This window comes from Triturus cristatus, chromosome 1_2 (genome assembly GCF_964204655.1).
Source record: "Triturus cristatus chromosome 1_2, aTriCri1.1, whole genome shotgun sequence".
Lineage (NCBI taxonomy): Eukaryota > Metazoa > Chordata > Amphibia > Caudata > Salamandridae > Triturus > Triturus cristatus.
This window is the reverse complement of record NC_140580.1, coordinates 995,890,677-995,912,834: the sequence shown is the minus strand read 5'-3', so window position 1 is coordinate 995,912,834 and position 22,158 is coordinate 995,890,677. Positions and strand designations below refer to the sequence as shown.

The following is a 22,158-nucleotide window of genomic DNA, read 5'->3' as shown; positions in this document are numbered from 1 at the left end:
ATGAGAAGAGCTTTCACTTTTTTTTTATTTAAGGATGCAGTAGAGGGAATCAGTCTAGTTTCAGTTTAGTGTTACCTCCATGCAAACAGAGGACTGTCCTTATGACGTTCCATAGTCGTGTATATTAACAAAAACCTCTTTGTTGTTGTGCATACATTTGTACTGTTATGATTCTTAATGTACCCCAATATAGGCCGGGGTAGTCACCTAACCTTTCACCTACATTTACCCTGCCATTGTACTACATAACAGTTTTTTGTGCCAACCTTTTTACCTAGTTAGGTGCTGCATAAATGTTGTGTGCTTTTCCTTGAAAACGAGCCTCGTGTATTATGCATGAGGATTTTCATAATCACAGCAGGATTACCATCTTCTTGAAAAAACACTGTGTATAAGGTTCATCACTATCGTCATCTTCGTCTGACATGACACAGCAAGGTAGAACCCCTGAGGGTACCTTTTGTGTATATAAGCACCACATCTTCACTGAGCCAAGCAGAGGAGAAAAACATCCATGCTGGCACTCTGACACGAGAAGCTGATGTCCCTGCACCCAGGTACTCCAGCACACAGTGGTCTGTCATCCCCCGTGAGGTGTCCAACTCAAGATCAAGACGGGGTCCTTCAATCTCTCACATCAGGTAATGAGGTTGGCTCTCTCCTTGGGTGATTCTTGGCTATACACCTACATACATATTAGGTACATTTTGGTACATCTAGTTAGGGTTAGCATTGTTGAAGTACGCATTATGACTGTCATGTATTTATATGCCTGCATATATTCATTGTTTTAGCACTATGGTAGAATTCTACCATCTAGCTACTCTATTGGTGCTTATAACCGTATATATCCGTTTCTGTCAAATTGCTGTTGCAGCACATGTATTTTACACTAGAATGACGCTGGTTCAATAAATGCTCATTGGAAATGTCCCCATTGTTTATTCTATGTATCTCTCTGAGACAAAGTGAGCACCAGTGACTGAGCGAAAAGTACTGTACTGTTTCCACATGCCTGAGAGATCAGGGGTGTCATGTTCGATAGTTGCCAGAACTATTTGCTTCTTGGTAAGAGGAGTTCATAGTGGCACTGTGAGCTGGCTGATCTACAGTCTAACATATCCTTCAATGTGTCAATAATCAGTCTGGACACCAACCCCATAGTTTGTTGTCTTAACGTGCAGACCCTTTTTAGATTTATAGGAACTACCCACAGTACTGAACGGGCATAAAGTAAGCTGTATTAAAAAATGTGCACCTATTTCTTCATACCTGCCACAAAATGTTTAGACATGAGTCGATATGAAAAGTTGATATATGTAAAGAAATGAATCTGTGAATTAGCCATATGTCTGACTGAGTTTCAGCTACAGTAAAAGGCAATGTTTCTAACTTTTCTATATTAAGCTTCGTGGAAGTCGATTCCTTTTTGCTATGATTTTCTGCATACATGTCAAATAATAAGGCAAAATCAATTCAGTTGTATTTAAATATTTTCCATAGCACTCAATTTGATTTCAAAATCTGCAATGTCCATTTTAACTGTAAAATCGATCTCAACTGACTTTGGCCATGTTGAAGAATACACGTCATTCTGTATGTCATCATATTCAGACGAAGCCATATTTAATGAATTATTAAGTGTTGATAATGTGGCTATTCCATTATGAACAACTACCAATGTTTTTTTCCAGATTTGCCTTATCAATTTGTTAACCTTTCAGCAGCATCTTGTTGACATTTTTCAAATTTCATTGCACGTTATATAAATAAAACGTGTAGGACAAGGGGCTCTGGGACCTAATAAAAAAATCTTGTAAATCCATATTATCAGAAAGGAGTGACAAGTGGTCTTTTATGGTGGACGAGGTGGAATGGTGTAATCATTGCTGGCATAACTTTTCTATGCTATAGGTAGTATCTACACCCAAGTGTTGTGACTGAATATACCGGGGATCAGACAGACTTCCTGTGCAATAGGTCTCGCATTGTAGAAACGTTTACCTATTGGTATTGTAAATGACCATGCCTTTTATTATTGCAGGTGTTTTTTAAACACATACATGAATGGCATTGTCATTTAGAATGCCAAAAGGTCACAATCTCGCTATTGCAAATGCTTGTTTTTCCAAGAGCCTACGTGCGTGGGAGGGGAATGAAGAGAGCCGACATGAAACCACTTCTTGGCTTTTGAAGGGGAAGTGTGTAGAGAGAACAGAAGCAGCCTACTAACTTTCAGTATGCTTGCAGTGCATAAACATCCCGAGATGGTAATGCGGTATATTAGTGCTACATAAAACACTTAAACAAGTATAGAGACTGAGTATAAAGAGTCCCAAACAGCAGGAAGCCTGCTTCACACAAAGTGGGAGAGTCATGCAGCTTAGAGACTGCAACATACCCGTTGGGTGTTTGTTGCACTTTATAAATGTTGCATACAATACAATACAATACATACTTCACACAAATGACCTGCTGCACTTAGACGTCCTGCTATATACAGACTCAATTTGATACATGGTCCTGCTGCACACTCGCAAGACTTTTGCACACAGATCTTCTGATGCAAATGAGTGAGGGCTTCTGCACAGTGAATAAGCCTCTTGTGTACTGCAAACAGAAACCTTTGGGCATTCTGTAAACAATGTGAGATGTGCTCAAATAGCACAGCACAAGGACAGTTCCACATGTACTGTGTCTTAAGCCTGCTCCTAGACAGCGAATGATATCTGTTTTATGAACAGAACCAGAGACCTGACACTATTGCCCCAATATGTGCATAGTTAAAGGGTTACCCGATGAGATGAACCGATAAGTATAAAAAAAAAAAAATGCAGTGGTTCAGCCAGTTATTCATTTGAGAAATTAGTCACTAATTACGGGGTACAAAAATAATTTGGAGTATCTGTTACACACCTAATTTGGATTTTATTTTGGGTCGAGCCTAGAGTCAGCACGCAAGCGCTGCTCTGGTGAAGATCTGCTGTAGTTCACTACATGAGGGAAGCCCCGCCCATTTTTTCATTGGCTTGTCTTTGCCCTTCGTAAATGATGTCTTCTGATTGATTATGAGGCTTGTTAGTCCCTCCTTATTATGGCCATGTCGTCATTTGTACCCTCCCATAGCTACTGGACCCTTTACTTCATGTGTTACACTGTACCTGTTATTTAGACTGTGAGCACTATTTTCTTTAATGAGGTTCTCCTACTGCCCCTCCCTCCCATTGTCCATGCTTCCTCACCCCACCCACTCTCCCGTTGTCCGTGCCTTCTCGCCACCTTCAGACCACTCCACCCCGCACTCCCTTTGTCTGTGCCTTCTCCCCCCCTTCTCCCCGCCCTCACTCCAGTTGTCCGTGCCTTCTCGTCCTCTTCTTCCCCCCCTCCCCCGTTGTCTGTGCCTCCCCCCCTTCCCTCCTGTTTGCAATGTAATAGGGCTCGCGTAAATGTGAGTCCTATTGCATTGCATATGCTTGTTTAAGTGGGCGGGCAGCTTTCTAGCCACAATCCGCGCGTAGGGGGGGGGGGGGTAGAACTACAAGCCAATGTGAAGGCTATCGGGAAAAGGAGGCGTTTTGTGGTGAGCTGAGTGTGAGACTTGAAACGCACAGAGGCGGAGGCGAGGGAGAAGCTTTTCTCATGGACAAAGCTGGCTCCTGGGCATAAAACTAACAAATCTCTGACAGGTCCTAAAAAGGTGAATATTTTTCTTTAGAGGTTGTTCTTTTCTTCCATTCAATGAACCTGTTTTTCACCAACCCATTTTATTTACGTACTCAGCAATTTTCTCGCACAGTGAGGGGTCCTGTGACATGCTACCCCATCTATCTCTCTATGTATCCTTTCTAACTAAACAGGCAATCTCCTGATTTCTTCGTTAGTGTTATCCTGCTCCGATGGCAATTCCCTTTTGTGGATCAAGCCCATTTTAGGACCCCACTGAATTATCTCCTCTGTTAAAATCTTACTTCTATGAATCCAAGTAAGCTTCAGTCCTTTTACAATTCAATCCTTATTATGTCATGTCGGTTGTTTGGCCTTTTATACCAGTAGGCAGCCCCAAAGTACTGAGCAGAAGAGGAGGGAAAAGTGGGGGAATCATATGAATGTATTAAACATCACGTTGACCCTTTATTTACCCAGAAGTTTGTAATACATATTAACATTTGGGGACACAAAGACCCCTTTGAGAACAAATTGAATAAACTCTGTGTCTGCAGTGCACTTATTGCGTTTAAGTGGATTAGGCTAGAATAACCTGATTTATAGCTTAAAAACCAACAGCCACCTACTTAAATTGGGAGTGCTGCCGTGAAAAGACTGACGTTAGCTGTTATGTGGTTGGCACTATGAAGAATTCAGGATCTGTGGTAGGAGAGATACTGTGGCAAGCCCGAAAGAAGCCAAGCAATCTAGTGTGCAGTCGCCCTAAATCACACAGTGTCACCAGTCTTACCTCTTGCGCTGTGTTACCATAATCATTTACTTGTGATTCACCATCTGAAGAGAGAGTTGGAGGGAAGTAGAAGAGCCATTCTACGCGAAAGCCATATGGTCAGTTGTCTATGGCACACGCTGCTGGGTGTATCACTAACGAACCTGTGTTACTTGGCTAGGGTGCCCATCTGTCATGGATGCCCATTCTGGGCAATGACTATAAAAAACAAGCATTACGTCTCGCATTTACACGAGTTTAAGCTATTGTCATTGTAAATGACAATGCGTTTTATTTATGTTCCAAAAACCAAAAGATAAAAACAATTGTCATTTACAATGCCAATAGCTGAAGCTCATATAAATGAATGCGAGACCTGTTGCATTGCAAATGCTTGTTATTTAATCTGTTTTAGGCAAAGTTCATAAAAATGTGCATATAAATATTTGCATAGCAAATAATATCAAAAAAAGGATTTAAAAAGTAAACATGCTCTCTTTATTTCTGAGTTCATTATTTTACTGATTTTAAATTTTTGAAGACAATTTATAGAAACATCTATTTTTTGTTGTTGATTTTTTTTTTTTTTTGAGGAGAAGCAACTCAGGGCTAAAAAACTACTTGTGCAAAAAGTAAGAAGAAAGGTGCATACTGCATAGGCATTTTTTAAGTAATTACAACTGTGGGCAAAACAGATATTTTGTACGTAAGGAACAATTACAGCCGGTGCTGCTTGCAACCTAAACAAATTGCTTGAAAGATGGGAAAAGAATAGCTAAATGTGTGTTTTTAAACAGTAAATAATCTATCATTGAAAGCAAGGCAATCAGAAGTGGCATCCCGTGCAGAGAAGGAAAGTAGTTATTTCAGATTCAAAACCAGCATGCTTTCCTATGGTAGATAATCGGCTGGCTTGAGAAGAAAATAAAGGGAATTTATTGATACCATGAAATTGGGGAAAGAACAATTTAAGCACAGCATCCGTAAAGTAAAAGTGAAAGTACTGCGTCCACATGAAAGGCTCTGCAGAGAGAGAGAGAGGTGAGACGAATAGTTGCACCCTCCTGTGGCAAGAGGACATCTGCTCAATGCAGCATGCTGCCCCTTCACCCCCACAACAGTTTCTACACAAGCAGCATGGAGGAGGGGCGAGGGAATTTCACCTCTACCACGCTTCTCATCAAAGCCTACTTCCAAGTGCAATTGTCCCATTGGCTGCCAGGGCTCCTAATTCAACAGCACTTTGCAAAATTACAAAAGTATAATTTGGAGCGAGGGTTAGGAAGACAGATTTCAGGTGTGAGTGAGTGGCTGAGAACAGGAAACACGTGCGCTGAGGCTGGGGATAGGGGGACTGAAGCGATGAGAGGCACTCGAGGGGCTATTGGGAGTCTGTAAACAGCAAAAAAGAGGGGACTACATGCCAGCGAGACCTGTTGAGGCGGGTGCGATGCGGTCGTCCATGAGTTCTAGCACTTACAAAGTGTGGAGGGATGAGGTCGGATAGAGCAGCAAATGCTGTGAGGAGTGTGTTGTGAGCTTTATTTTGTTAATTATAAAAATTCATTTGTACAAAAAATCATGACTACTGCGCAACAAATACATTGCCTGAATGCCCTGCAAGACTAAATGACAGCAGTTGTTTTTCCGAAAGACGACATATGGTCGCCCTTCTAGATTGACAACCCGGGCGCACAGTGAACAATGGTGGCGGCAGCCCCTTCCCGCCGCGCTTTAATTGAAGTTTAAACAAGCATTGGCATAGCCAATAGGTCTCGCTTTTGGGACCTTATAAGTGTTTATAAGTATTTAGTTATGCAACTGTTGCATGGTTAAACACTATGTCAATGCTCGTTTCTGTTCATTACTGCTCTGTAGTAATGGCGGCGCACGGGTGCCACCATTACTACATAGAAGTAATAAATAGGCTCACGGAGAACAAGTGAAAGTGATCGCGATCAAACATCAAAGCGGCAGTGCGGCCGCGAAAGTGAGGCACGCGCGCCCGCGCACATGCACTGTAGCTCTAGGCTACAGTGGTAGCACTTTTTTGAGCCCTCACAAAATGTCTCGCCAGACCAGCGCATGCGCTGGGTCAGGCGAGACCTAAAAATGACTGCATGCTTGTGTTGTTAATATAAATGGGCGAAACGCGTGGGTCTGCAGGTAATTTAAATAAACGCAACAAGAGAAATAGCGCGTTGTGAAAGTTAAAAAAAAAAAAAAAAAAAAAGAAGCTGTACTTACTCAATGACCTCTCGCAGCATGCCACTTCTGAGCCTTTGGAAGCGGTGAAACAAGGCTGGCTTAAAAAAATAAAAGGGTACGAAAGAGCATGCCCTGTTTGCAACATCAGGCAGGAGAAAGCCCTTTAAGAAAATAGTGCTAACAATTTATAATTAAAAGATCTGAAAGAGACAATTAGTTATAGATTCCTCACCTTAGAATTACCCCCAGGCGTCAGCAGTTCCCCTGCGCGTCGATAGGTGGTGTCGGCCGACTCCGCGTTCGTCGTTGGCGGAATGATTTCACGGTATCTACTTAGACGCCACCCTGGCGCGCTGGCGTCAGTTCTTTCTTTTTCCGTGCCAGCCAGTGCAGATCCGGAGAGAGGAGTACCTCGAGTCACTTTCTGAGTCGTTCGACACCTGGAGGGATATTACTTCGAATTGGCTTTAAGGCTTACGACTCCTGTCGCAAATTGATGTCGGTCATGGACCCGCACGTTGTGTGCCTTTGGTGCTTGGAGCTCGACCACGACCTAAAGTCTTGCTCTGACTGCTGGGCCAGGAACCCGAAGTCTTTACTGTAGCGGTCCTGAAAGCTTCTCAAGGCCAGGCAGTCCGCTCCGCACCGTTCAAGGTCCCGGTCGAGAGGGAGGTCGCGGGACCAGTCACGGAGCCGCCACTACCACTCGTCATCGAAGTCTTCGGGTAAGGCGAAGCACAAGAAGAAGACAAGAAGTGCTCGCTTCGGCGGCACATATACTAAAATTGGAACGATACAGAGAATATTTGTATGGCCCCTGCGCAAGGATGACACGCAAATTCGTGAAGCGTTCCATATTTTTGAGATGGGTAAAGGGTGGGGGGTGAGAGTGGGGTGGGATGGGAGCACAGGGCTGGGTTGTGGGGCAGTGAGGATGGGGGTTTGTGGGGGGGACATGGGGGGATAGGGTTGGAGGAGGGCTTGGGGGGCAAGGAGGGAGGTTTGGGGAAGAGAAAACTGAAAAAATATGGAAATCAGGAGTACATAACGAGAAAGGGAAAGAAGGGACAATGAAATATGATAAGCAATGGCGAGCAAAAGCAAAAAGAAATAAGTTAAATATAGATGGATAGTTTGCAGATACGGTAAACCCAGATGTTACCTGTCTACAGGAGACGCACATTCCCTGGAAGAATAAGGACCTGTCGAAGATTAGGGGGTATAATCCTGCGGCGTGTTCTACGCAAACAACTAAGATAAGGGGAGTAGCTATATATGTGAAACAGAAAGCTGTGGGAGTTATCCATACAGCAGCAGACAAATGGGGACGCTGGGCTATAACAGAGCTATGTACGGGGCTAACTGTGGGCAACATATATGGGTCCAATTAAGATGATTAAGCCATTTGGGAAGAACTAGAGGTGGAATTGGCCACATGGTCAGTCATTGAGAATATGTGGAGAATTTAATATACATATAGAAGCAGATGCACAACGCAGAGTCAGAAATACTCAGGGAGGAAACCAAAAGTATATAGAGCAATAAGCACATTCAAAGATACTCTTTGATTGATAGACGTGTGGAAAGAATAGAAACAAAAAGACCCTGGGTATATGTATTTTTCTCATCCCCATAGGAAGTTTGTTAGACTGGATTATTTTTGGGCGTCTAGTCAGTTGATGGATAAGCTAGATGTTAGGAAATTACCCCAACTTTTTGCCGATCATAATCCTTTGGTGTTGGAAATAAGAGGTATGGTTGATAGGCAAAAACAGAGCTCATGGTCTTTTGATAAATTAAATAAAATTAGCGTATGTGGGATTTTGCTCTTATATTAAACAATGGGCAGTGGCATTCTTTGATTGTAACAGATATAGCACAGCTCGTGCGATGGTCTGAGATACTTTCAAAGCCACTTTTAGGGGCGAAGTTATTGGATATACAGCACGAATCCGAAAGCAGCGGAAAGCAGAAACGGATCAACTGATTAGGAAATTGACAGAATTGGAAGCTGAGCATGTAGTATTAATACGAGAGGGGTGTGCGGAAGAGGCATTACGGGAGAATATGCTAAAGCTAGCGGTTGCTAAATCAGATATCAATGCGCACTTCCAGGAGAAAGTGTCTCAACTATATCAAGCGTATAGGGGGGAAAGGTACGAGTACGGGAGACAATAGGAAGAACCTTGGCATATAGGATAAGGCAAGAAAGTACCAGAAATAATATCCTAAAAATTAAGAATAATAAAGGTCAAATAGTGGAGGGCACCGAGAAAATAATGGAAGTCTTTGAGGAATTTTATGGAAGATTATATCAGGCGGAAACTGTGCTGGATTTGGCAGAGACAGTGGATTGGAACTTTATCTTGCCTAAACTGGAAGAAGACACAGTACAGAAATTAGAGCAGGAAATTACTATGCAAGAGGTACAGGAAGCATTAGGATCCCTCTCTGCAGGTAAAGCCGCCGGACCAGATAAAATACCGGTAGAAGTCTATAAAATGTTAGCCACACAGATTCTCCCTATTTTACATGATCTATATCTAGGTATACAATATAGTGGGGTCCTACCAGTATCGTGGCAGGGTACAGATATGGTGGTTTTCCCTAAAAAGGGTAAAGCCTTAGAATTACCGTCTTCATATCGTCCGATTTTGTTAATGAATACGGACGCAAAGATATATTCTAAAATAATGGCTTCTCGTCTGCAAAGAATAGTCATTCCAATGGTATCACCTTGGCAACACGGCTTTGTTCCTGGCAGGGGGACCACAGACCACACTAGACGTGTTATATCAATATTAGATATTGCAGAATCAGAGGGTATGGAAGTGGCTGTGGTCCTCCTGGATGCAGAAAAGGCCTTCCACAGAGTCTCTTGGGAATTTCTGTGGGACACTTTGGGTGAGAGGGGGCTCGGTCCTGGGTTTTTGAGGGCTATCCAAGCCATGTATTTTAAACCGTATGCAGAGATACAACTGATGGAGAATACATCTAGGAGGATTGAGATTTCTAGGGGCACGCGCCTGCTCCCCTTTTTTATTTGCATTTTATCTTGATCCTTTTATAGTAAGAATCACGAAGAATCAGATGATTAAACCAATTATTACTCAAGGGTATGAGACGAAGATCCTTGCGTATGCAGATGATATTGGAATAGTTACAACAGACCCGCAAGGGACAATCAAAGAAATCGAAAGAATGGCATCAGAGTTTGGGAGGCAGTCTGGCTACTTGTTAAATAAAGAGAAAACACAAATTTTATGTTCCTCCCAATGTCATCTGCAGGATTCTCAGGTAATAGAGAAGGCCATGTATTTAGGGGTCAATTTAACATCACAGATAGTAAAGTTGTGGGACGTAAATATAGATCCTGTATTGGGGAAAACAGGTGCAGACAAATGGATAAGCTACATCTTACGATTATAGGTAGGTTTAATGTATTAAAAATGCGGATATTCCCCAAGATTTTCTATTTAATGCGAGCGATACCGTTAGAACTACCCGGGAGCAAAATTAAAAGAATTGAGGTCATGTTCTCAAATTTTATATGGGGCTATAAAAAGATACAACGGGCATATAAATTCTTGACTTTGCCCAGGAGTGCTCCTAATATATTATTTTATTATTGGGCATGTGCCCTACAACAGCTAGGCACGTTGTATTTTTCCCAAACTGATAAGGATGAAGGATCTAAGTTACCTAATATATTTCAGCTCGCATTGGGGAAAGAGGCAGAAGGTCTCTTTAAAAGGCAATCTGAATCCAGCTATAGTAAAAGAATTAGATATAAGTGCATTCAGGGGGCGATAAAAGTGTGGGAAAAAGTGATGAAGCACTGTCAGATTTCTAGATATAATAAGTATACTTCAGTGTGGCACTCAGATGCTCTACCACATGCGCTCTATGATGGGATGGTCAGGGAATGGGAACAGGCGGGGATTGTGATGGTGGCAGATTTGTTTTATAATCAAGAACAAATAACCTTTCTGGAGCTTGTTCAAAGTTTTGGCCTAAGCAGTAGCTCCTGCTTCAAATATATACAGATGCATCATCGCATTAAGGGCCTTGCTAAGGGAACTGTTAAAGTGGAGGAGGTATCAATGCTGAGAGTAATGAAACGTCGAGATAGTAGGATCAGGACTTTTTATGTGGAATTGTCACAGAGACTAGCAGATGACATGGAGAAAATAGAGACAAAATGGGGGGGAAGCTTGCAAATGGGGAGGTAGATATAGACATATTAAAGATGGGGAGCAGGGTTTTGTTGTCATCAAATTTGAAAGCGCAACAATATAAAACCTTGTATGATCTCTATTATACCCCAGCAAAGCTGTTCGGCTGGGGAATGAGCCAGACAGATGTATGCCCAAGATACCGAAGTAGACCGGCAGATAGTATTCATATGTTTTATGCTTGTGGGAAACTGGATGAGCTTAAAACAGGTATAGAGAACTTTTGGCTCCAAGTAATGAATATAGAAATAAAAATTACTGCAACGCTGATGCTTTTAGGCTATGACAACAGGATGGAATTAGGCACTCCACAGCGAGATTTTGTATTCATAACAATTGCAGTGGCAAGATTGTTGGTTGCCACGGTTTGGAAAGATAAGGAACCACCTGCTTATCAACAATGGATACATAGGATATTGAATATAGGTCAGCAGAAAATGTCTCTGTACAAATGTAAAGGTTTTAAAGCTAAGCGGAAAGGAATGCAAATATGGGATCCATTAATGACCTGGAAGAAAAAGATAGCAGAATAAAATGTTGTGTGTAAATATGTAAAGATGTAAATAGCATTGTCAAAGCAGATGAACTTAACAATGAGAGCAATGTTACAGATGTTAAACAAATTTAAGAATAACTGGATAATGTAAATATGTACTACCTGATTTCCAATAAAAAAAAAAAGGCAAGAATCCGAAAAAGCATTGTTGCTCTTCGTGTTCTCCCTGTCCGTCAGCCGACGCGACGCGAGAAGCAGAAGGTAGTCCGGCTCTGCCCACGCAGCCTGTTGGGTTGACTCTGGCCTTCCCTCCCTTTCTGGAAGCCGGAGCAACCCCTGCCCAGCTTCACAGCTTTTATGAAGCCTTACATTCCTTCTTTGGGAAGCCCGACTCTGCTGGCGCGCCCTCATGCCGGGCGGGCTCGGCTGGGGGCTCTAGGCCTTTGATGCCGGCGGCTTCGGTTCGACCTTGTGACACCCTCCGGCTCCGAATCCAGTGACGACACCTCCACCTCAGCCTCCCCCTTGATGTAGACACGGAGCTGGACCGACATCGGGACCGGCGCCGAACGGTACTTTTGTACCCCTGTTCTCCCCTGATATTTCCTATCGCCCTGAGTGGCTACCAGGGGAGGGTGAGGAGGACTGGGAGGGGTCTGGGGACCCACTAGCAGACCAATTAGAGGAACCGGACAGGAGATAGGAGTTGGGTGATGCCAGTGGTCTGGATACCTCCCCAGACCTTGGCATGCTTTCTCCCCCTACCGTGGCTACGGAGGAAGGTCCATCTCAAGCAGTGGTGTTGTGTAGGGCAGCCGAGGCCTTAAACTTCGAGCTTCCTACGGTGGCCGTCAGGACTAACCTCCTGACCGAGGTGCTTGAGCCGGCAGCGGCCTCTTCAGAGCCCCTTCTGCTGCTCAATGAGGCCCTTACCGACATCCTTGGGGGCACTTGGTCCAAGCCCAACACAGGGGCTCCTGTGGATAAGATGATTGCCCGACGCCACCGCCCGGCCCTGGGTGACCCCATTTTCTTCTCTCACCACTCCACCCCTGAGAGCTTGGTAGTCCAAGCCTCGACTTCCAAGGGCGCATTCCCTAACACACCACCTGGGAATCCAAGAAGCTGGACCACCTTGGGAAGAAGATGTTTTCTTCCTCCATCTTGGGACTGTGGTTAGTGAACACCGCATGTCTATTGGGCCGTTACTACCCCTCGGTGTGGGACACGTTTACACTGGTGCTGCCAAAGTGCCCAGAGGAGGCATGGGCCTGCTCTCCTGTGCAGTTGCCGAAAGGAGAGACGCAGCGAAGTTCGCCATAAGCTGTGGGCTGGACACCACCGACTCTCTAAGCAGGACGATTTCCATGTCGGTATCCCTTAGATGCTATGCCTGGTTGAGGTCTACTGGCTTTTCGGGTGATGTCCAAGCTACCCTTTTGGACATGCCCTTTGATGGCCGTCGCTTTCTTTGGCGACAAGGCTGACACCACGCTTTAGCGCTTTAAGGACTCTAGGGCTACAGCCAGGTCCTTGGGCTTCGCATCCACCTCCCGCCCAGCGCAGTCTGCCTTTTTCCCCTTTCGTGGCTACAGAAGGGGTGCCCTGCCACATTCTGCCCAGAGCCACAGGCCTGTGCAAGCTGTCCAGCCTCGGCGCGGCCAAGGAATTGGGACCCACCGTCTGGGTCTGGGGGTCAGCGGGTGGGCCAGTCCACCAATGCTTCCTCTGCAGCAGCCTCCAAGCCCTCCTAGTCCGACCTTTCAGGGCCACCTTTTGCCAGTGGGGGGCAGGATTCGGCATCACCTCCCCCACTGGCTCAACATCCCGTCAGACAGGTGGTTTTTGCAGATAGTCCAAAGGGGCTACTCCCTCCCCTTTGAGACTACCCCTCCATCCATGCCACCTCAGACCCATCACATGTCGGAGGATCACTTTGCCCTTCTCCAACAGGAAGTTACAGCTCTCTTGGCCAAGGGAGCTATAGAGCGAGTTCCTGCCCCGGAAGTAGGTCGTGGTTGTTATTTCCACTACTTTCTGGTGCCCAAGAAGGACAAGGGCCTGCTTCCTGTCTTGGATCTTCTGAATGTCAACTGCTTACTCCCGAAGAAGTTCAAAATGTTGACACTGGCTCAGGTCCTGTCTGCTCTCGACCCTGGAGACTTGATGGTAGCGTTGGACTTGCAGGACGCTTATTCTCATTTCTTCGTCCTGACGGCCCATCGGTGTTACCTACTGTTCACGGTAGGCCACGAGCTCTTTCAGTTTACCATGCTCCCCTTCTGCCCTACCAGTGCCCCTCGTGTGTTCGCTAAAGTGGTGGCCGTGGTCGAAGCTCATCTGTGCAGATCCGGGGTTCCAGCCTTCCCATATCTGGACGACTGGCTGTCGTCTCCAACCTCTAGACTACGGCCGACCTCCTGCGTTCGCTGGTGTTCACCATCAATGTGCTGAAGTCACACCTGATTACTTCTCAGAACCTCCTTTTCATCGGAGCGGGCTTATCCTCCCAAGCAGTGAGTTCGGGCTATTCTGGTTATGATTCCGATCTTTCAGCCTCTATCCCGGGTTTGGTTCAGAATGACCCTGAGGCTACTGGTCCTCATGGCCTCCTGCATCCTGCTGGTGGACTATGCCAGGTGGCATATGCGGGCTCTGCAGTGGGACCTGAAGTTCCAGTGGGCACAGCATCTCAGGAATCTTTCCGATTGCGTCCAGATCTCGGAGGGCACTGCACGTCAATTGCAGTGGCGGCTAACTAACGAGGATTAGGTCAACCACAGCTCCCACTGCCTTCCCCAACCAGAGTTCACAGTGGTGACAGATGCTTCACTGCTGGGGTGGGGCGGCCACATGGGAGAGGTGGAGATCAGAGGCCACTGGTCTCCGGCAGAGTCCGGGCTCCATATCAACCTTCTGGAGCTTTGGGCGATTCGTCTTGCACTAAAAGCATTCCTTCCCTCTGTCAGGGTAACAGTAGTGCTGGTGTTCACGGACAACACCACCGCCATGTGGTACTGCAGCAAACAGGGTGCGGTGGGGTCGTGGACCCTATGTCAAGAGGCTCTCCGCCTTTGGAGATGGCTGGAACATCAGAGCTTATCTCTGATGGTTCAACACCTGGCAGGTTCTCTGGACACCAGGGCGGACAACTCAGCCGCAGGTGCATAATGGATCACGAATGGCGTCTTCTCTCGGAGGTGGTTCAAGGTCTCTTGCACCATTTGGGAGAGCATTGGTTAGATCTATTTGCCACCGAAGAGAACGCGCAATGTCTGCAGTTCTGCACGTTGGAATTTCCAAGGCGGCACTCGCTAGGCGATGCTTTTCGTCGCGAGTGGAGTTGCGGTCTAATATACGCCTTTCCGCCTATACCACTTCTGCCCAGAGTGCTAAAGAAGATCAAGCACGATCGGTCCCAAGTCACTCTTGGGCACGAAGAGTCTGGTATCCTGAGCTATTACATATGGCCATCGATCCTCCGATCAGACTGACACTTTGGGGGGTTTTCTGTTGCAGCAGCAGGGGACGGTCCGCCACCCGAACCTATCCAGCTTCCACTTCCTTGTGTGGAGATTGAGCGGCGACAGTTGACAGCTTCCGACCTTCCTCCCGAAGAAGTCTGTAATGTTATCTTGGCAGCCAGGCGTCCCTCAATAACGGCATACGCCTGTAGATGGAACACATTTGTGGCATGGTGCGCAGCAAAGGCTGTGCATCCCCTTTCAGAGGTTCTCCTCTTCATTCTTTCTTTGGCCCAGCAGGGCTCTGCTCTGGGCACTCTCAAAGGCTATCTTTCAGCCTTCCTTCGGCTGCCTGACCAGCCTTCTCTTTTCAAGTCTCCTATTGTAAATTGCTTCCCTAAGAGCATTACTCACTTGTTTTCTCCAATTCTTCGTAATGCCCCAGTGGGACTTGAACCTTGTTCTGACTTACCTTATGTGTGCTCCTTTTGAGCCGCTCCATAACTGTCCTCTAAGGCTTCTGATCCTTAAAGCTGCCTTTCTGGTTGCCATCACCTTTGCTCGCAGGGTGAATGAGCTTCATGCTTTTTCTAAGAATACTCCTTTCCTGGCTGTTCATCCTGACAAAGTTGTCCTTTGCACTAGGCCTTCTTTCCTTCCTAAAGTGGTTACCTCTTTCAACATAGGACAGACCATCTCTTTGCCCACCTTCTTCCCACCTCTGCATCCTTCCAAAGAGGAAGAGAGGCTCCACCATCTGGATCCAAAACGTGTGCTTTTGTTCTTTCTGGATCGCACAAAACAGTTCTGGAAGGATGACCAGCTCTTTGTTATGTATGTATGTAGACACCAAGAAAGGTCGGGCAGTGTAAAAACGAACCATCTCCTGATGGGTCGGTATTTGCATCAAAATCTGCTATTCCTTAGCGAAAAAGGAAGCTCCAGTGGGGTTGCGGGCCCATTTCACCAGGGCGACCGCAGCCACTACTGCCTTGGGACTTGGCGTTCCCCTTCTTGACATCTGCAAGCGAGCTACGTGGGCTTCACTGCACACATTTACCAAACACTACTGCAGAGAGGCGGCTTTTTGGGCCGTTCAGTTCTTCAAGACTTTCTGGTGTGAACTAGGTGTGTAGACCCACCACCAGGGTTGGTATTGCTGGGGCATCTATTCTAAGGTGAGGAATCCATAATTAATTACTTACCTTCGGTAGCGATATATCTGTAAGAGACCTAGATTAGTTATGGATTCCTCACCGCCCCACCCGTCCTCCCAGTTCTGCGAACTGACTTCTAGAGTAAGGGACTCCCTTTCAGGGCCCTAGTTTTTGCGCACCAGTGGTCAGTGTCTTGCATGGCTCTGCGCTGCCGGAGTGGAATGTTGTGTAAAGAACTGAAGTCCGCGCGCGAGGGTGGCATCTAAGTAGAGACCGCGACGTCATTCCGGTGACAACGACGAACGCGGAGTCGATCGACGCGCATGGGTACTGCTGAGGAAAAAAATCTCCGGATCCAGTCTGACTCCTGGGGGTAATTCTAAGGTGAGAAATCCATAACTAATCTATGTCTCTTACAGATATATCGTTGCCAAAGGTAAGTTGCTTGTACAGGTGTAACAACACAAGTAAAAGGGCAAGTCCTCATGGGAGGTTATAAATGATGACAAGGCGGTACTAAAGAGGGGCTAACAAGCCTATTGACGGATCAGAAGCCAGCGTTTACGAAGGACAATGACACAAGCCAATGAAAAATATATGCGGAGAGTAGTCGGGGCTTCAAGTCCATACTATAATGCAGCATGGCTCACAGAGCAGCACCTGCGCTGCCCAGTAAAGTTAGAATTCCTAACTTTACTACTACTAACTGTCTTTTGTGCATACCGAAAGTCGTAAAGTTAGGATTTTGTCTCAGTTTAGTAGTAGTAAAGTTTGGAATCCTAACTTTACTACAACTAAATGCCTTTTGTGAATACCGAAAGTTGTAAAGTTAGGATTTTGTCTCAGATTACTTTTGTGAATCGGGCCCAGGGTATTCTTGTTCATACTGGAAGTGTTCCTGTGTTTGTAAAGTAAGTTCAATAACATAATCTACATCAGCAGCTGTAAAGGAAGTGGCCCACTGGATCCATCTTGGATGTAAGGCTTTCCCGTTAGGAATGCTGGCCTTGAGGATGGACTCTAAGGCTGGAACAGGAGACACCTCAATTATGCGTTTCCCATGAACCAATGGAAGCTCCTTTAGAACAGTCATTTGAACGGCAGTCAAAATGTTCTCTGTCGATGCAAAACGTATTTCTGCTATTTATAAGCAATCTGCACTGTTTCTCCTTCATTGAATAAAGCAAATGTTTATCCAGTTGAACCAGCAATTACGCAGATTGCCAAGTTGGTAGTGTTAATGTTTAGACTCAAACATGTCAGTCTGTACATTTCTGAAAATAGGAGTGTGTTCAGTATTAAGTCGTACAACGGTTTAACCCACTGCACATTATTTTGTATGTATGTTCTACCAAAGTGTAGGAAACCCAAAAGCGATTAAAGCTTTTTCAAGGTATTTGGGGCCTCATGTAGGTAAATAAATTTTACCGGTTCGTAAATACCGAGCCGTACCGAATCGGTAAATTAGAATCGGTAAGTTATATGTAGGTAAAAATTCGGTAACAGTTACCGATTCGGTAACAGTCGGTAAATACGAATCGGAATTCACCGAATCGGTAAATACCGAGGTGGTATTTACCGAATCGGTAAATACCGAATCGGTATGTACGGATTCGGTAAATCAAATCACATGACTTGACGAAACAGCCAATCCAGTGCAACGACAGGCCACCCAACCAGGAAGTGCCCACACCCAGGCAGGTGTACATCATTAGCCGAAGTGGCCACACCCAGGCAGGTGTACATAATCAGCCGACCCTGGAGAGGCTTGGAGTGCAGAGGAGAGGCAGGGAGCCGTTGCATGTGCGAGCGGGTAAACGAACAGCATGTCCAGCCAGAGAACACAGAAAGACGGAGGTGAAAGGAGGAGGAAGCTGAAATTTAGCCCCAAGGAACTCCAGGTGCTGGTGGAGGAGGTGGTGAAACAGCACCAGAAGCTGTTTGGAAGGCAATCCCTGCAAGTGCCTGAGGCTGAAAAGCGCAACATATGGCTGGCCATCCAGGCGCAGGTCAATGCTGTGGGAGTGACCCACAGGGACATTGAGGTCCTCAAAAAGCGCTGGTATGACCTCAGGATTGTAACCAAGAGGAAGATGGGCGACATCCAGAAGGAGGCCAGCCAGACCGGAGGTGGAACCAACAGGGCACCTGCCCTCACCGAACTGGAGGAGCTGGTGGCGGCCACAATCGAGCAAGAGAGCGTCGTGGGTCTTGGGGACGCCGACAGCTCTGCCAGAGCCGCAACACACCAAGGTAAGACGAAAGCACAGCAATGTTGCCCCCCCTACCCCTATCCCACATCCCCCATTGTGAAACGAGAATCACACTGCAGTCCACACGTGTCAGTGCAGACAGGCAATGCATTCCGGGAGATGTAGTCAGGGCAACACTAACCATGACGTAAATGTTACAGGGCAACAAGGCATGTCACGCACTCGAGGCACAAGGAGACAGGGGACATATTGGAATGTGAAATGATTTATTGTGACGCTTGCAATGCAGCCCTTCGGGGACACTGAGCCAATGTTGTATTTCTGTCCACAGATGTGACACCATGCAGGACAGGGCATGCTGCAGGAGAGACGGCACACCGGCCACATAAATCACCTCTAGCCAGCACAAGTGCAGACCAGGGAGCAGGCCCACTGGCAGCCGCACCACCAACACAGCCAGCCTCGCCGCACACAGAGCCAGCATCACCTCACCGAGAGCCAGCATCACCACCACCAGAGCCAGCATCGCCACTCATGTTCGATTCACCGGCCACATCTCCGCTTGCAGGTGTGAGAATGAGGAGGCGTCCAGCAGCCAGGCTACGAGCCTTAGACACCTCGTCAGACGACAGCATGGGCCCAGAAGACCGCACCGGGCCCCAGGAAGGGAGCCATGCCACTGTGCCCCACACCTCACAGGCAGCACAGACGGAAGCAAGAGGGCGCCGCAGGTCGCGTGTCCAGAGTCCACCAGCACCCACTGACGGCCATGGTGTCTTCTTGGGGCTCGAGGGCCAAATGTTGAAGCAACAGCGCCTGCAATCAAAGGCAGTCATGTCAGTCCAGAGGCACATGCGGGTGATGAAGACGACATTAGTCAACATGGACACTAACATTAGCGGCATGGCTGCGGGCATTCGGGACATGTCCCAGTCAATCCAGCAGTTGTGCAGCAAATTAGATGCTGACATCGAAGCACGGCGCCGGGAACGCCAGAGACGGGACACCACCAGCAGGGCACTCAACCGTCTGGCAACTGCGACTTCTCTGCTGTGCCGGCGCTCTGTGACGATGCAGGAGGGCCTAACACAGTGCTGCAGCGACCTGTCTCGGGGGATGGTGCAGGTGACAAGTGCACTAGGGGTGCTATTGACTAGTCAGGCGTCGACAACTGCTGCAGGGGATGCTGCGGAGAGCATCGACACCAGCAGCAGCATCACACCCCCCGTCCCAGAAGCACGCAGGAGCAGCAGGCGGCTTGGGGTTGGCTCTAGTGAGGATGCACAGGCCGTGCAATCCACCACTGCAGCGCGTATGCGCAAACATTGATGTGGCCCTGCTTAGCCACTTCCCATTGGGTGACGTAACCCTGGACATACTCCTTGTATAGATGGTATATTGCCAGATTGGCCTGTTCATGTGTTCATGGCGTGGTGCCACATTAAAACTACGTCAGGACTTCTCACAACTCGCTGTGTCCCCTTACTTACTCAGAAATAGTTGCATGTGATCACTGCCCGTCTCTCTCTCCCATCGATTGCAGTTGGCACTCTAGCTGCGTTGCCCTCTGGCTGGCCTGACTCATCCTCGTTGTCCTCAAAATATGTCAGTTCCACATCTGTACCTTTTTTCGTGGCAAGGTTGTGCAGCATTGCACAAGTGGCAATAATCTTGCAGCAGGTGATGGGTTTGTACTGGCGTGCGCCTCCGCTCTTGTGGAGGCAGCGGAACCTGCTCTTCAGTAGTCCAAACGTGCGCTCCACCACATTGCGTGTTGTTTTGTGTGCCACGTTGTATCGTCTCTCACTCTGGGTTGCTGGGTGTAGGTAGGGAGTGAGGATGAATGACCGGCATGCATATGCACTGTCGCCTGGATGAGTAAAAGGGAACCATCAGTAACAAGCCTCTATACACTATGATTTGCAGGTTTCAAGGGGCGTCACTGTTACTTACCTAGCAGGTATCCCTCTCCGAATTCTCCGGCACTCAGTCGTGTGTAGATCCCACTATTCTGGAAGATGTAAGAGTCGTGGGTGCTCCCCGGAAACTTTGCAACTATATCTGTGATGATGTTCCCTGCATCACAGATCACCTGCACATTGATGGAGTGGGTGGACTTCCTGTTCCTGTAGATGTGCTCTGTATCAGCTGGAGGACAGATTGGGATGTGTGTACCATCAATACAGCCGATGACATGGGGGAACTGTGCCATGTGATAAAAGTCAGTTTTTGTTTTCTGCAGTGCAGCCTGTGTGTTCGGGAAGCTTATGTAGTGGTGCATTCTCTGCATCATGGCATCCAGGAACTTCCTGAAGAAACGTGACAGGCAACTCTGGGATACCCCACCCACCGCAGCTATCACCACCTGATAACTGCCGGATGCCAACAGATGTAGGCTGCAGAGCACCTGCACATGTGGGGGTATGGCGTGCGCCCTTCTTATTGGATGGTCCAGGAGTGGGTGTAGGTCCCTGATTAAGTCCATGATGGTTTCGGGGTCTAGCCTGTACCTCTCATGTATCTCTGCATCAGTCAGCTGGAATAGTGTGATGCGCTGTCTGTAGATTTGTTCCTCCCGTCGCCACACCCTCAGTCCTGCTGCCTGTAGACGTAGGCGCCTTGCAATGACGTACATAGCGGCCATGTTGTCCACGCTGTTGCATTTTGGGTTTGATTATATGCATTGTTGATGGTTACCACCTGCTTTCAATCCGTGTTAATTACCGACTCTTATTTACCGATTTTACTGGATTTCTTAATTACCGAGTGCTCCTACATGTCATTTTAGATTTTACCACTTCATATTTACCACTTCATGTTTACCGATTCGTTAATTATGTCTTCGGTAAATATGAATCGGTATTTTAGAATTCGGTAAATATGATTCGGTATTTACCGCCTCATATTTACCGAAAAGTCGTTTTTGGACTCCTACATCTCACTTGTCTGAATACCGGTCGGTAACGGCATATTTACCGAAAATCGGCCGTTACCGACCGGTATTTGGCTACCTACATGAGGCCCTTGGTGTTTGTAAGAAAGCACATTTCGAAATGTGGTGTTAAGCTTTAGTCTTCATTGGATAACTCGTATCCCAAAAGCAGGACACTGAGAAAGGCAAATTTGGATTTGGAAAAACTGAATTTATAGCCATGTTCAGCAAATCCCAAAATAGTATGATCGGCCATGGCCAAATGTGTGTTTAAATCATCATCTGTGAGGTAAGTGATACAGAAGCGTTGTCATACGTTGATGACAATTTCTTGTAAACTTGATGTTACTCTGGCAGCGAATAGACCTGCCCTGCTCTTATACCCCTGTAGGAGCCTACAGAACTTTTTCTAGGCTCCTAGATCTGTGAAAGCAGTCATATCATGGTTTTCAGGCGCTATATTATGACAGAAAAAGACATTGGAGATGTCCAATGTAGTTTTGTATTTTTTATGAACAAAGTTGTTTATTAAGCCTGTGCCATGTGAATTTTCACAGTAAAGATTTGTGTGTGACTGTTTATTTGTCAGCAGTCCAAGACTAAAGGAATGATCAAGTTTAAGCACAGGAAACAAAGAATTATTCATAGGGGAGACACAAGGCTCAATCACACCTTGATATTCTAACTGTGATAGAATCTCCCTAAGAGTGCGTTTAGCCTCATGCTAATTGGGTTTTGTGCTTCCACTTATGGGCTGGCCCATATAGGTATAATATAAGGTGAATCCTAATCCCAGCCTGCATGGTTGCGATATAATGCTGGGGCTTGAGCAATAACCCATTCTGTATATATACTTGTAGTATCTTCATGTAAGGTTATTACTGTTCTCCTGTATCTTGTAACTAGCTGCTCAGCCAGTGTGAGAGTTCCATGTGGAATGTTGACGTGACTGGAATGTTGGAGGTTGGTGTGGTGTGAGACAGTTAGGAGAATGGGCTGAGCAGCTAGCAGGCTGCTC

General features: G+C 46.5%; 2 protein-coding genes and 1 non-coding gene across 3 annotated transcripts in view; 2 read left to right on the top strand and 1 right to left on the bottom strand.

The window, feature by feature from the left end:
• DPP7 (dipeptidyl peptidase 7) overlaps positions 1-22,158 on the top strand; it is a 1,979,246-nt gene that overhangs the window by 1,087,009 nt on the left and 870,079 nt on the right. The window lies entirely within an intron of this gene.
• The window catches only part of LOC146868560 (kelch-like protein 13), a 389,849-nt gene that overhangs the window by 43,216 nt on the left and 324,475 nt on the right, over positions 1-22,158 (bottom strand). The gene's annotated exons all lie outside the window — the stretch shown is intronic.
• Positions 7,399-7,505, top strand: LOC146868561 (U6 spliceosomal RNA). The gene has a single exon (XR_014968582.1). It is a non-coding gene; the product is annotated as a U6 spliceosomal RNA (small nuclear RNA).